Here is a 14,830-nt window from a genome sequence, read left to right on the forward strand (position 1 = left end):
ACAGTGAAACACTTCAGTGATTGACAGTTGACACAGTTGACATAGTCGCTACTGTCTGTGGCAGGGCTCCCAGTTCTTTATAGTGAATAATATGCAAATGTTCATAACAGACTAGTTGGTGTCAAATACTTTGTATTGAGTACTAACTGAAGACAATGTGGGGTACATTCCCCTCATCTACAGCACCAGCGATGTTCCTATAGGTCCTCTGGACAAGCATCTGTCTGTATAGACACCGGTACCGTTTTGCATTTGATTCCGCTGCCCGTCAGTTTGAATATAATTGCCATTGTATTGGTTATCACCATTGGAGCAGGAAATAAGAGTCAATTGTTCAGCTATAATTAGGGGTTATCCACAGGTCAACTGCACGCTCAACACTGTTCTCTGCAACTGTCGACAAAGTGGCATCAACGGCATCTGACCAGTAACATGAAAACAAGCAACAACCAACCAACGCTTGTGAAAAAGTCCCTGTTTAATTCTGGACTCTGTCCTGCCAGAGGCTATAGCTTGAGAGGTTCACCGTACTGGGAAAAAAAGGAGAAGCTTTAGAGATTAAAATGTAAATTGTCCAAGAGGGCAAGGGAAAATCCAATGAAAATGTTGATATGTTATCAAGTGATAAATTTAAGTGTCGATTGCAAAGCCTGACTGCCCCCATTCTCACAACTATCTGATAACTATCTGCTGCTTTTGTGCAATGGAAACTGTTGTACCATAACCTTAAGAGTGCTTCGGTCAACTTCTCATGGTCAAAATAACTGTTCGAATTCACACACAAATAATTACATATCTGCCACTATGCCATGAGACCATAAATAGCAGTCAAAGCCAGACGAAGAGCAGGTCCTGGCCTGTTTACGTTCAACTTGTTTCTATTTTGGTTTTGTGGTCTCCTCTCTACCTCTCCTCAGGGCTTGGGTACACAGCCTGCCAAACAGATGGCAACAAAAAATGTATCAAGACTGTCAATTAAAGTTAGGAGGGAGTGAAGTAAGGTTATCCACAGGTGACAGTGAACCTAGTGTATCTTGTGAAACTGAGGTAGCAACTGTATCTGACATAACTGTCTATCAAGTTTTTAATCAACAATGTTTAAGGATAATCCAATGCCTACTATTCTTCGTTACCTGTATCAGGTGTGCACTGAGAATGTGTTTATGAATAACATATTACGTTATTGCTAGGATATGATATGTTGGACTTGCTTATCATGTCAGAGCTATACTGTATTTGACAATATAATGTTTTGTAAGACTGACAGAATTCCTCTCAAACTCATGAAACACAACCAGCAGAGTTGGGCTTTATCTAGCCTCCACTCCAAGCCTACCTAGTTTGACGTTATTGGTTGGTGTGTGGGGTGGATCTGCAATGAGATGTTTATCTGATCCCTCCCTCGACCATGGTGTGGGCTTGTTAGTTCTCATAGCCCAGCTGTTAATGTAGCCAGAGTCTGTCAGTAACAGCTTACACAGATCTATCTCTCTCTGGTCTGGCCTTCACACTCTAGTCCTCCCTCCACAAGGGCCACAACACCACCACCACCCAAGGCCTATAGAAGAATAAAGAGAGGGGAAGGTTTGATCCCCATTCTAAACGCTTTAGCTGTCTGTTATCGCTCACCATGTTATGACGCTGCCCCCATTCAACAGTGAGGATTTTTTCCTCTCTGGAGAGGCTCAATCGTAACTCTGATCTCCCCCTCTCTCTGCACTCTGCAGCAGGCTCACCTACAGTACAGTGCTGCTGCCTTCTTGGAAGTGGTTCCACCCCTTCCCCCCTTTTTCTTTCTGTCTAAACACGAAAGAGGAGCCAAACACCGTACTCACGCAGAGGGCTTGCACGAGATGTACCGCTTAACCGCCATACCACAGTGCCCTCCAGCACCCCCTGCTACCCTCCACCTCTCTACCTCTACACTCCACTCTGGCTCCCTCCAGGTCAGGCAGAGGAGGATCTGTTTCTCCCTAGGCTGGCTGGATTAAACCAGAAAGCTCTGGAACCCTCAGCGCTGAAAGACTAATTGGTTTTCGAGACACAAAAAAATTATACCTGTCACCTTTTCACTTGTGTAAACAGCCCAGAGTGTTAGGGGGAGGGGAGGTAGCCTAGCGGCAGGTAGCCTAGCTGTTAGACTGTTGGGCCAGTAATCGAAAGGTCACTGGTTCGAGTACCCGAGCCGACAAGGTGGAACATCTACCCTCATTTGCTCCAGGGGCACCGTGCTACCATGGCTGACCCTGACCCTGCACATTTCACTGCACCTATCCTGTGTATGTGACAAGAAAACATGTATTATTTATTTTCTTTCTTCCGATAAGTCCCAATGCATTTTTAATTCCTACTCATTACCAATGGCTAAGTGCCCTTCACTCACTAACCATCTAGATTATCTGGAGAAGATGTCAGTCATCTATCTGAACAAAGCCAATAACCTACCCTTTTTGAAATTGCAATGGGAACCTAACCTATTCATCAAGGACCACACGCACGCAGCAACACAGTCATAACACTTTGCATTGTGCTATGCTATCCCTTCAATCAACAACCTTTACAGTACATTTACATACATGTACTCCATACTCCCTAAGCAGTGGCGCTGTTCATGCCCATATATAATCTTCCCAACGTGCTGTCTTCCCCATCTATTACACACAGTTGCAGGTTGAGAGGCCTCCACAAACTGCTTTCTAATTGCACACTGACAAGGCAGTAAATTGTCAGCGAGCGCTCATTCCTCTGATTGTTTAATGGCAGCGTTAAAACGAGAGAGGAGCGCTAATCATTTAGCTTTTGACTCCTTGACCCTGTGTGGTGGAGTTTTTATGGACTTTGTTGGTGGGTGCTTATATTTGTCATATCTTTGTTTTTCATATCCCAACTCCCTCTGAGACACCGTCAGAGAGTGCAGTCATCACCAGGGTCAACCATTATGTGGGAACACTCTAACCACTAGGCTACCTGCCACCCTAATGTTGCGGTATTACTGCTAAGCTTTGACTGCTCAATTTGGAGGAGACTAACTTTGAGAGATGTACAGACGCAAAGCTCCTTTTCACCTGTAGATAACCGTCTCCACTTGTCATTTCAATTGTGGATTTTGATAGATTGTTGTTGCCACCTGCTTGGCATTGATCATGTACCATAGTTGAGAGGTGAGGAGACCACATAACCAAAATAGAAACTTCTTCCATCCAACAAGAGGCAAGGGCATGCTCCCTCTAAAATGGCTACGTTTCACATGGGAGGCCATGAAAGAACTTGAGCTTTGTTTACTGTTATCTTCACATCATTTCGCTTTATCAAAGCATTTTAAAAGCTCTGGTAAACTGACTCTGCTAAAACTTACTGTATATCATAATGGGAACAAATACCAAGTTGAACACTTGGCTCAAATACATACAGAAGTGGATTATAAAGATAAAGATCAGTGCTTGTCTTGAAAAGCTTTCTTAAAAAGCAATGCTTTTGGTTTTGGAATGCAATATCATGTAAAAGAAAACACCCCCTTGTTTTTATATACTGCTAAAAAGGTTACGAAATAGGATTTCAAATGTGCACAAGAAGGTAGGACTGGGACCAACCCTACATGAAAAAACAGCTTCTACTGTAAGTCATGTTATTATTGCCGAAAGCACACAGAAAAACATAAGGAAAATTAAGCTGTCGGGTTGGCTTAATATAAGGAATTTGAAATGATTTATACTTTTACTTTTGATACTTAAGTATATTTAAAACCAAATACTGTTAGACTTTTACTTAAGTAGCATTTTACCGGCTGACTTTCACTTTTACTTGAGTCATTTTCTATTAAGTTATCTTCACTTTTACTCAAGTATGACAATTGGGTAAGTTTTCCACCACTGAGAGACAAACAACCTCTTGAGCTGAAACTATGCAGACTTACTGCTTGGCAGGTACAAGATCTACAGATGAGGATATTTTTAGACAGGACAGGGTAATGAGCTGACACAGTTTACATTACTGAAATACTTATAAAGTCAACACTTTGAAAGGCTTTTCTAACCTCAACAGATGTTTCTAGATAGTAATAAACAAAATAAACTGCATCTTTTGGAAAACCCTAGGCCTTTGCTCAAATGTACCAGTGTGACCTGTGCTCAAGTACAATAACCATATGTTGACATAAATAAATATTCTTACACTTAAAACATTTATTATGAAAGAAATACATGTAACATACATCCATATCACACTAATATATTATTAGCCTAACGACACAATTACAGTCCACAATTACAGTACAGTTGTTGGCACATAGGGCAAACAGTACTTGGTACAGTACAACTGGTCAACCATAATGACTGAAAAGCTTATGATTCATTCTTCAAATGAATTCAACTATTCTATTGAAGGAAGCAGGAAAGGAGAAGAGAAATCAGTTTTTCATCGATCATAACTTTTGTCCTCCATACTTTCACCCGATCCTCATTTCTGTCATCTATACTTTCACCCCCTCCTCATTCCTGTCCTCCATACTTTCACCCCCTCCTCATTTATGTCCTCTATACTTTCACCCGCTCCTCATTTCTGTCCTCTATAGTTTCATCCTGCCTCATTCCTGTCCTCTATATTTTCACACCCTCCTCATTTCTGTCCTCTATCCCTTCATCCCGCCTCATTCCTGTCCTCTATACTTTCATCCCCTCCTCATTCCTGTCCTCTATACTTTCACCCCCTCCTCATTCTTGTCCTCTATACTTTCACCCCCTCCTCATTCATGTCCTCTATACTTTCACCCCCTCCTCATTCCTGTCGTCTATACTTTCATCCCCTCCTCATTCCTGTCCTCTATACTTTCACCCCCTCCTCATTCCTGTCCTCTATACTTTCACCCCTCCTCATTCCTGTCCTCTATACTTTCACCCCCTCTTCATTCTTGTCCTCTATACTTTCACACCCTCCTCATTCCTGTCCTCTATACGTTCATCCCCTCCTCATTCCTGTCCTCTATACTTTCACCCCCTCCTCATTCCTGTCCTCTATACTTTCACCTCCTCCTCATTCCTGTCCTCTATACTTTCACCTCCTCCTCATTCCTGTCCTCTATACTTTCACCTCCTCCTCATTCCTGTCCTCTATACTTTCACCTCCTCCTCATTCCTGTCCTCTATACTTTCACCCCCTCCTCATTCCTGTCATCTATACTTTCACCCCCTCCTCATTCCTGTCGTCTATACTTTCACCCCCTCCTCATTCCTGTCGTCTATACTTTCACCCCCTCCTCATTCCTGCCCTCTATACTTTCACCCGCTCCTCATTCCTGTCCTCTATACTTTCACCTCCTCCTCATTCCTGTCCTCTATACTTTCACCTCCTCCTCATTCCTGTCCTCTATACTTTCACCCCCTCCTCATTCCTGTCCTCTATACTTTCACCTCCTCCTCATTCCTGTCCTCTATACTTTCACCTCCTCCTCATTCCTGTCCTCTATACTTTCACCTCCTCCTCATTCCTGTCCTCTATACTTTCATCCCCTCCTCATTCCTTTCGTCTATACTTTCACCCCCTCCTCATTCCTGTCGTCTATACTTTCACCTCCTCCTCATTCCTGTCCTCTATACTTTCACCTCCTCCTCATTCCTGTCCTCTATACTTTCACCTCCTCATCATTCCTGTCCTCTATACTTTCACACCCTCCTCATTCCTGTCCTCTATATGTTCATCCCCTCCTCATTCCTGTCCTCTATATGTTCATCCCCTCCTCCTTCCTGTCCTCTATATGTTCATCCCCTCCTCATTTCTGTCCTCTATATGTTCATCCCCTCCTCATTCCTGTCCTCTATATGTTCATCCCATCCTCATTCCTGTCCTCTATACTTTCACACCCTCCTCATTCCTGTCCTCTATATGTTCATCCCCTCCTCATTCCTGTCCTCTATATGTTCATCCCCTCCTCATTCCTGTCCTCTATACGTTCATCCCCTCCTCATTCCTGTGTAAAACACTCAGTCTCTTCAAAGTATAGTTGTTTATGTTTGGTTCCATGGCGGTTGGTCACTACAGTCCATACTTCAAATGACTGAGGCCCACTTTGGCTTTGGAAACTAACTCAAAGACAGAGGAAAGGAATTAGAGGGAATATGTATTTTATTATTTACTGCTGAAGCCAGTCAGAGTATAGTTCTGCTGTAAACCAAATTAGGGTTGTTTATTTGACTGTGGTACTGAATGGTGTGTGGTTTTATTTTGGTACTGTACGGGACACTGGGATACAAGCATTTAATCATGTCTCCAAAGACATCAGAGTTTTCTAACAGAATTCCATCCTTCTGACCCAGATATAATAAAATAAAACGTTTTACCTGAACATACTGAACTATATGCTTAATCATTAATCTGACATTATTCAACAATGTGATTCATGTTGGAGTGTCCGGCTAAACTGCACGTAAAGCACATTCCATGAATCCAACATGTGAACCAGTGTGTGTGTGTGTGTGTGTGTGTGTGTGTCTGCGTGTCTGCGTGTGTTCGTGCATGTGAATGTGAGTGTGTGTCTGTGTGTATGTGAACCTGACTGAGTTCGTTAACTGGAGGTGTCTTATCTGATCTAGGGCCTGTGGCAAGGCTCCTGAATGTAATCTAACGTCCTCATAAATCTTACAGCACTGTTCTTGACACAGGTGAGATTGAGAAGGAGATAGCAGGTAGCAGAAGCGTCCGTCAATCACAGGTTTACTTAATCAATCAATTGGTCAGACACAATGTGACTGGAAGGGTGAAAGTTGACCAAGATTATTATTTTTTTATTTTTTCCACCTTTATTTAACCAGGTAGGCAAGTTGAGAACAAGTTCACATTTAGAATTGCGACCTGGCCAAGATAAAGCAAAGCAGTTTGACACATACAACGACACAGAGTTACACATGGAGTAAAACAAACATGCAGTCAATAATACAGTAGAAACAAGTCTATAAATGAGGTGAGATAAGGGAGGTAAAGGCAAAAAAAAGGCCATGGTGGCGAAGTAAATACAATATAGCAAGTAAAACACTGGAATGGTAGATTTGCAGTGGAAGAATGTGCAAAGAGAAATAAAAATAATGCGGTGCAAAGGAGCTAAATAAATAAATAAAAATAAATAAATAAAAAAATACAGTAGGGAAAGAGGTTGTTTGGGCTAAATTATAGGTGGGCTGTGTACAGGTGCAGTAATCTGTGAGCTGCTCTGACAGCTGGTGCTTAAAGCTATTGAGGGAGATAAGTGTTTCCAGTTTCAGAGATTTTGTAGTTCGTTCCAGTCATTGACAGCAGAGAACTGGAAGGAGAGGCGGCCAAAGAAATAATTGGTTTTGGGAGTGACCAGAGAGATATATCTGCTGGAGCGCTTGCTACAGGTGGGTGATGCTATGGTGACCAGCGAGCTGAGATAAGGGGGAACTTTACCTAGCAGGGTCTTGTAGATGACATGGAGCTAGTGGGTTTGGCGATGAGTATGAAGCTAGGGCCAGCCAACGAGAGCGTACAGGTCGCAATGGTGGGTAGTATATGGGGCTTTGGTGACAAAACAGATGGCACTGTGATAGACTGCATCTAATTTGTTGAGTAGGGTATTGGAGGCTATTTTGTAAATGACATCGCCGAAGTCGAGGATTGGTAGGATGATCAGTTTTACAAGGGTATGTTTGGCAGCATGAGTGAAGGATGCTTTGTTGCGAAATAGGAAGCCAATTCTAGATTTAACTTTGGATTGGAGATGTTTGATGTGGGTCTTGAAGGAGAGTTTACAGTCTAACCAGACACCTAGGTATTTGTAGTTGTCCACATATTCTAAGTCAGAGCCGTCCAGAGTAGTAATGTTGGACAAGCGGGCAGGTGCAGGCAGCGATTTCGGTTGAATTTAGTTTTACTTGTATTTAAGAGCAATTGGATGCCACGGAAGGAGAGTTGTATGGCATTGAAGCTTGCCTGGAGGATTGTTAACACAGTGTCCAAAGAAGGGCTAGAAGTATACAGAACGGTGTCGTCTGCGTAGAGGTGGATCAGAGACTCACCAGAAGCAACTGCGACATCATTGATGTATACAGAGAAGAGAGCCGGTCCAAGAATTGAACCCTGTGGCACCCCCATAGAGACTGCTAGAGGTCCGAACAGCAGACCCTCCGATTTGACACACTGAACTCTATCAGAGAAGTAGTTGGTGAACCAGGCGAGGCAATCATTTGAGAAACCAAGGCTGTCGAGTCTGCCGATGAGGATGTGGTGATTGACAGAGTCAAAAGCCTTGGCCAGATCAATGATTATGGCTGCTCAGTAATGTTTCTTATCGATGGCGGTTAAGATATCGTTTAGGACCTTGAGCGTGGCTGAAGTGTACCCATGACCAGCTCTGAAACCAGATTGCATAGCAGAGAGGGTATGGTGAGATTCAAAATGGTCGGTAATCTGTTTGTTGACTTGGCTTTTGAAGACCTTAGAAAGGCAGGGTAGGATAGATATAGGTCTGTAGCAGTTTGGGTCAAGAGTGTCCCCCCCTTTCAAGAGGGGGATGACCGCAGCTGCTTTCCAATCTTTGGGAATCTCAGACGACACGAAAGAGAGGTTGAACAGGATAGTAATTGGGGTTGCAACAATTTCAGCAGATAATTTTAGAAAGAAAGGGTCCAGATTGTCTAGCCCGGCTGATTTGTAGGGGTCCAGATTTTGCAGCTCTTTCAGAACATCAGCTGACTGGATTTGGGAGAAGGAGAAAAGGGGGAAGGCTTGGGCGAGTTGCTGTGGGGGGTGCAGTGCTGTTGACCGGGGTAGGGGTAGCCAGGTGGAAAGCATGGCCAGCCGTAGAAAAATGCTTATTGAAATTCTCAATCATAGTGGATTTATCAGTGGTGACAGTGTTTCCTATCTTTAGTGCAGTGGGCAGCTGGGAGGAGGTGTTCTTATTCTCCATGGACTTTACAGTGTCCCAGAACGTTTTTGAGTTAGTGTTGCAGGAAGCAAATTTCTGCTTGAAAAAGCTAACCTTGGCTTTTCTAACTGCCTGTGTATATGGTTTCTAGCTTCCCTGAAAAGCTGCATATCACGGGGGCTGTTCGATGCTAATGCAGAACGCCATAGAATGTTTTTGTGTTGGTTAAGGGCAGTCAGGTCTGGGGAGAACTAAGGGCTATATCTGTTCCTGATTCAACATTTCTTGAACGGGGCATGCTCATTTAAGATGGTTAGGAAGGCATTTAAAAAAATAACCAGGCATCCTCTACTGACGGGATGAGATCAATATCCTTCCAGGATACCACGGCCAGGTCGATTAGAAAGGCCTGCTCGCTGAAGTGTTTCAGGGAGCGTTTGACAGTGATGAGTGGAGGTCGTTTGACCGCTGACCCATTACGGATGCAGGCAATGAGGCAGTGATCGCTGAGATCTTGGTTGAAGACAGCAGAGGTGTATTTAGAGGGCAAGTTAGTTAGGATGATATCTATGAGGGTGCCCGTGTTTCCGGCTTTGGGGAGGTACCTGGTAGGTTCATTGATCATTTGTGTGAGATTGAGGGCATCAAGCTTAGATTGTAGGATGGCTGGGGTGTTAAGCATGTTCCAGTTTAGGTTGCCTAGCAGCACGAGCTCTGAAGATAGATGGGGGGCAATCAGTTCACATATGGTGTCCAGAGCACAGCTGGGGGCAGAGGGTGGTCTATAGCAGGCGGCAACGGTGAGAGACTTGTTTTTAGAGAGGTGGATTTTTAAAAGTAGAAGTTCAAATTGTTTGGGTACAGACCTGGATAGTAGGACAGAACTCTGCAGGCTATCTTTGCAGTAAATTGCAACACCGCCCCCTTTGGCAGTTCTGTCTTGTCTGAAAATGTTGTAGTTAGGGATGAAAATTTCTGAATTTTTGGTGGTCTTCCTAAGCCAGGATTCAGACACAGCTAGAACATCCGGGTTGGCAGAGTGTGCTAAAGCAGTGAATAAAACAAACTTAGGGAGGAGGCTTCTAATGTTAACATGCATGAAACCAAGGCTATTACGGTTCCAGAAGTCATCAAAAGAGAGCGCCTGGGGAATAGGAGTGGAGCTAGGCACTGCAGGGCCTGGATTCACCTCTACATCACCAGAGGAAAAGAGGAGGAGTGGGATAAGGGTACGGCTAAAAGCAATGAGAATTGGTCGTCTAGAACGTCTGGAACAGAGAGTAAAAGGAGGTTTCTGGGGGGCGATAAAATAGCTTCAAGGTATAATGTACAGACAAAGGTATGGTAGGATGTGAATACAGTGGAGGTAAACCTAGGTATTGAGTGATGATGAGAGAGATATAGTCTCTAGAAACACCATTGAAACCAGGAGATGTCATCGCATGTATGCGTGGTGGAACTAATAGGTTGGATAAGGTATAGTGAGCAGGACTAGAGGCTCTCCAGTGAAATAAGCCAATAAACACGAACCAGAACAGCAATGGACAAGGCATATTGACATTAAGGAGAGGCATGCTTAGTCGAGTGATCAAAAGGGTCCAGTGAGTAGTGAGGTTGGTTGGGGTCACGGCGATTCAAACAACTAGCCGGGCCATCGGTAGCAAGCTAGCATAGGATGGAGGTCTGGTTTTAGCCACCTCGTGCGTTTCCGTCGGTAGGATTAGTGGGGTTCCGTGTGGTAGAGGGGATCAATCCAATTCGCAAAAGAAAAATAGATATAGTTATAGAGGCCCAAGAAGAAGAAAAAAAATTGTCCGATAGGTCAATTCAGATAGCAGCCGATAAGACAGCTAACAATTAGCGGACCACAGATGGGCATTCAGGTAACGTCGCGACGGAGGAGCCAGCTGGATAACTCCCTCGGGCAGATAACGTCGGTAGTCCAGTCGTGAAGGCCCGGTGGGGCTCCGCGTTGACAGTAAAACAGGTCCGGATAGGTGATTGTAACCCAGGAGTGACTAATTGAACTCTTCAGCTGGCTAGCTCCGGAATAATTTATGTATGCTCCAGAATCGACATAAGCCGATAGCCACACGGATAGCAGCTAGCTAGCCGCGAGATCCAGGTATAAATGTCCAGAACTTGCGGTTGAAATCCGGGGACATGGAGAGAAAAATTGGTCCGGTATGTTCCGGTCCGAGCCGCGCCGTACAAAACTTGCGATAGATTTGAGCTAAAGGATAGCTGATGACCACAAACCGCGGTTAGCTGAATACTAACGATTAGCCAGTAAAGAAGCTAACTAGCTTCTGACTAGCTTCTGATTAGCTTCTGGTTAGCTTCTGGCTAGCTTCTGGTTAGCTTCTGGTTAGCTTCTGGTTAGGTTCTATGGAGGATTACAGATTTGAGGTAAATAATACTTACATTTTTATATAAATTGGTGAGGCGGGTTGCAGCAGTGTTTTGAAGATGAGTTTATGGAAAATAAAAAATATATATAAAAAGGTATGCGAAGAAAGTTATAAATATATATATATATATACACTGCTCAAAAAAATAAAGAAAACACTAAAATAACACATCCTAGATCTGAATGAATGAAATATTCTTCTTAAATACTTTTTTCTTTACATAGTTAAATGTGCTGACAACAAAATCACACAAAAATTATCAATGGAAATCAAATGTATCAACCCATGGAGGTCTGGATTTGGAGTCACACTCAAAATTAAAGTGGAAAACCACACTACAGGCTGATCCAACTTTTATGTGATGTCCTTAAAACAAGTCAAAATGAGGCTCAGTAGTATGTGTGGCCTCCACGTGCCTGTATGACCTCCCTACAACGCCTGGGCATGCTCCTGATGAAGTGGCGGATGGTCTCCTGAGGGATCTCCTCCCAGACCTGGACTAAAGCATCCGCCAACTCCTGGACAGTCTGTGGTGCAACGTGGCGTTGGTGGATGTAGCGAGACATGATGTCCCAGATGTGCTCAATTGGATTCAGGTCTGGGGAACGGGCGGGCCAGTCCATAGCATCAATGCCATTCTTGCAGGAACTGCTGACACACTCCAGCCACATGAGGTCTAGCATTGTCTTGCATTAGGAGGAACCCAGGGCCAAACGCACCAGCATATGGTCTCACAAGGGGTCTGAGGATCTCATCTCGGTACCTAATGGCAGTCAGGCTACCTCTGGCGAGCACATGGAGGGCTGTGCGGCCCCCCAAAGAAATGCCACCCCATACCATGACTGACCCACTGCCAAACCAGTCATGCTGAAGGATGTTGCAAGCAGTAGAACGTTCTCCACGGCGCCTCCAGACTGTCACGCCTGTCACATGTGCTCAGTGTGAACCTGCTTTCATCTGTGAAGAGCACAAGGCGCCAGTGGCAAATTTGCCAATCTTGGTGTTCTCTGGCAAATGCCAAACGTCCTGTACGGTGTTGGGCTGTAAGCACAACCCCCACCTGTGGACGTCGGGCCCTCATACCACCCTCATGGAGTCTGTTTCTGACCGTTTGAGCAGACATATGCACATTTGTAGCCTGCTGGAGGTCATTTTGCAGGGCTCTGGCAGTGCTCCTCCTGCTCCTCCTTGCACAAAGGCGGAGGTAGCGGTCCTGCTGCTGGGCTGTTGCCCTCCTACGGCCTCCTCCACGTCTCCTGATGTACTGGCCTGTCTCCTGGTAGCGCCTCCATGCTCTGGACACTACGCTGACAGACACAGCAAACCTTCTTGCCATAGCTCGCATTGATGTACCATCCTGGATGAGCTGCACTACCTGAGCCACTTGTGTGGGTTGTAAATTCCGTCTCATGCTACCACTAGAGTGAAAGCACCGCCAGCATTCAAAAGTGACCAAAACATCAGCCAGGAAGCATAGGAACTGAGAAGTGGTCTGTGGTAATCACCTGCAGAACCACTCCTTTATTGGGGGTGTCTTACTAATTGCCTATAATTTCCACCTGTTGTCTATTCCATTTGCACAACAGCATGTGAAATTTATTGTCAATCAGTGGTGCTTCCTAAGTGGACAGTATGATTTCACAAAAGTGTGATTGACTTGGAGTTACATTGTGCTGTTTAAGTGTTCCCTTTATTTTTTTGAGCAGTGTATATAAGACGAGGACAAAAGACGTCTGACTGCTGTGCCATCTTGGTAAGCAAGATGACAAATTGTTGACACTCTTTTTATGGTCAGCTTACACTAAAGTTCAAACCCATACACTCATAAGCTAACAGTCTTACAACCATGGCTATATTCATAATGACAGCTAGGCTATCACACCAAGTCATCCTGGTTTTCTATGGTGGCACTGTTCTATTCTATTCCATTATGTCACGTTGATTTTCACCTGTACTCTGATGTAGGTCCCAATGTGATATCTCATCATTACAGATCTATGTGGGGCTTACCCCTCTCTCTCTCTCCAGTCCCACTTGCTGCAGCATGTCAGCCAAGCTATTATTAAGAGGATACAGACATGTACACATATAGACACACACTAACACAAGCCACTACATGTGAGGAGAACGCATACATGTCATCTGAGCCTTAGTCATTGTGTGGTTGGATTACAGAGACCTATAGTCAACACTGAGTCTCTTCAAAAACAGCGACTTCGCCGTCAAAGACAGCACAAACAGATGATCACACTTAATCTGCTCTGAAAACACACACTCACACAGACTATGACACACACACACACCTTGACATTCATAATGGTTCTTACATAAACATAAAGGAGGGAGGAGGGCTTTGTGTCTGGAAGAACATGTGGTCATGTGTATGTCCTTAAGTTGTCAAGAAGAAATGGCTGAATAGTTATCATTTGCATTAACTATGGATGGATTCAATTTCGTCTTACTTAAATGCACTATGTGGTGTGGGGAAGGAGAATATTTCACATACATCTCAAGTAAACATAACATCATTCTGAGTTGAGGTGTGGTAGTGCTAAAGGAGAATGAAAGCATTGGCGTTAGCCATAGGGGGAATCCCATCGTAAGTCATGTTCACTCCAGAGGTTGACTCTGCTACAGCATGCCCTCAGTCTGCTATGTCCCTTTGGAAGAGGTTGGAGAATGTTGATAGGGCATAGAGAGGTCATCAGCTGCTACTGTATGCCCTTTGCCATGCCAGTGCCACATAGGCCCTTAGCATACCTCTAACTTCAAACCAATAATGGTCTATCTTGAAATTTTACCAATAGAATTCATGAATCCTCAAGACATCCATGACAGTTGGGCTTAATACAGTAACATTCACTGCCACTGAAATACGATGCATTACAGAGGACAGGGTTTACAGTACAAGCCAGCTCGCTATGGTTCAGTACCACAACAAACAATGCAAAATCTCCATGTTTCACAACCAGTGTTTTGCTAAACTTTTGGTGGGCATCCTCTGGATTAGATAGCCTAACCAAACCCTGAAACCAACAGAGATAGAGAAACAGACAAATGCTTTTCACAGTGACCAAACAGTATGGGTGATCTTCCTTCTCTTTTGTTAAACTGTACATGACCTTGAGATGAATGCTTACCCAGAAAGCATTGGGCTTACCTTGCTCACTCTTTGCATATTTCCAGAATGGCTTCCAGCTAGACGCTCGGTTTTCACAATTATGGTGTCCCCGTCGTATAATATCTGCATAACTTCCCTGTTCCTTTAAGTCATCAGTAGCCTTAAGGCTATTTATGTAGTCTTTTCCTGCTGTCAAATTACCAAATTGACATCTAGTGTCCTGGGTGGAATGTTATTAATAAGTTTCATAAATAATAAACTTTTTTTTTTTCTCAAAATTCGGTGTTTCTATGTCAAACGGTTTTGTAATATTTCAGTCTCCTGTGATGTACAGTACCAGTCAAAAGTTTGGACACCTAATCTTTCAAGGATTTCTTTATTTTATACATTGTAGAAGAGTGAAGACATCAAAACAATGAAATA

Source organism: Oncorhynchus clarkii, chromosome 28 (genome assembly GCF_045791955.1).
Source record: "Oncorhynchus clarkii lewisi isolate Uvic-CL-2024 chromosome 28, UVic_Ocla_1.0, whole genome shotgun sequence".
Classification (NCBI taxonomy): Eukaryota; Metazoa; Chordata; class Actinopteri; order Salmoniformes; family Salmonidae; genus Oncorhynchus; species Oncorhynchus clarkii.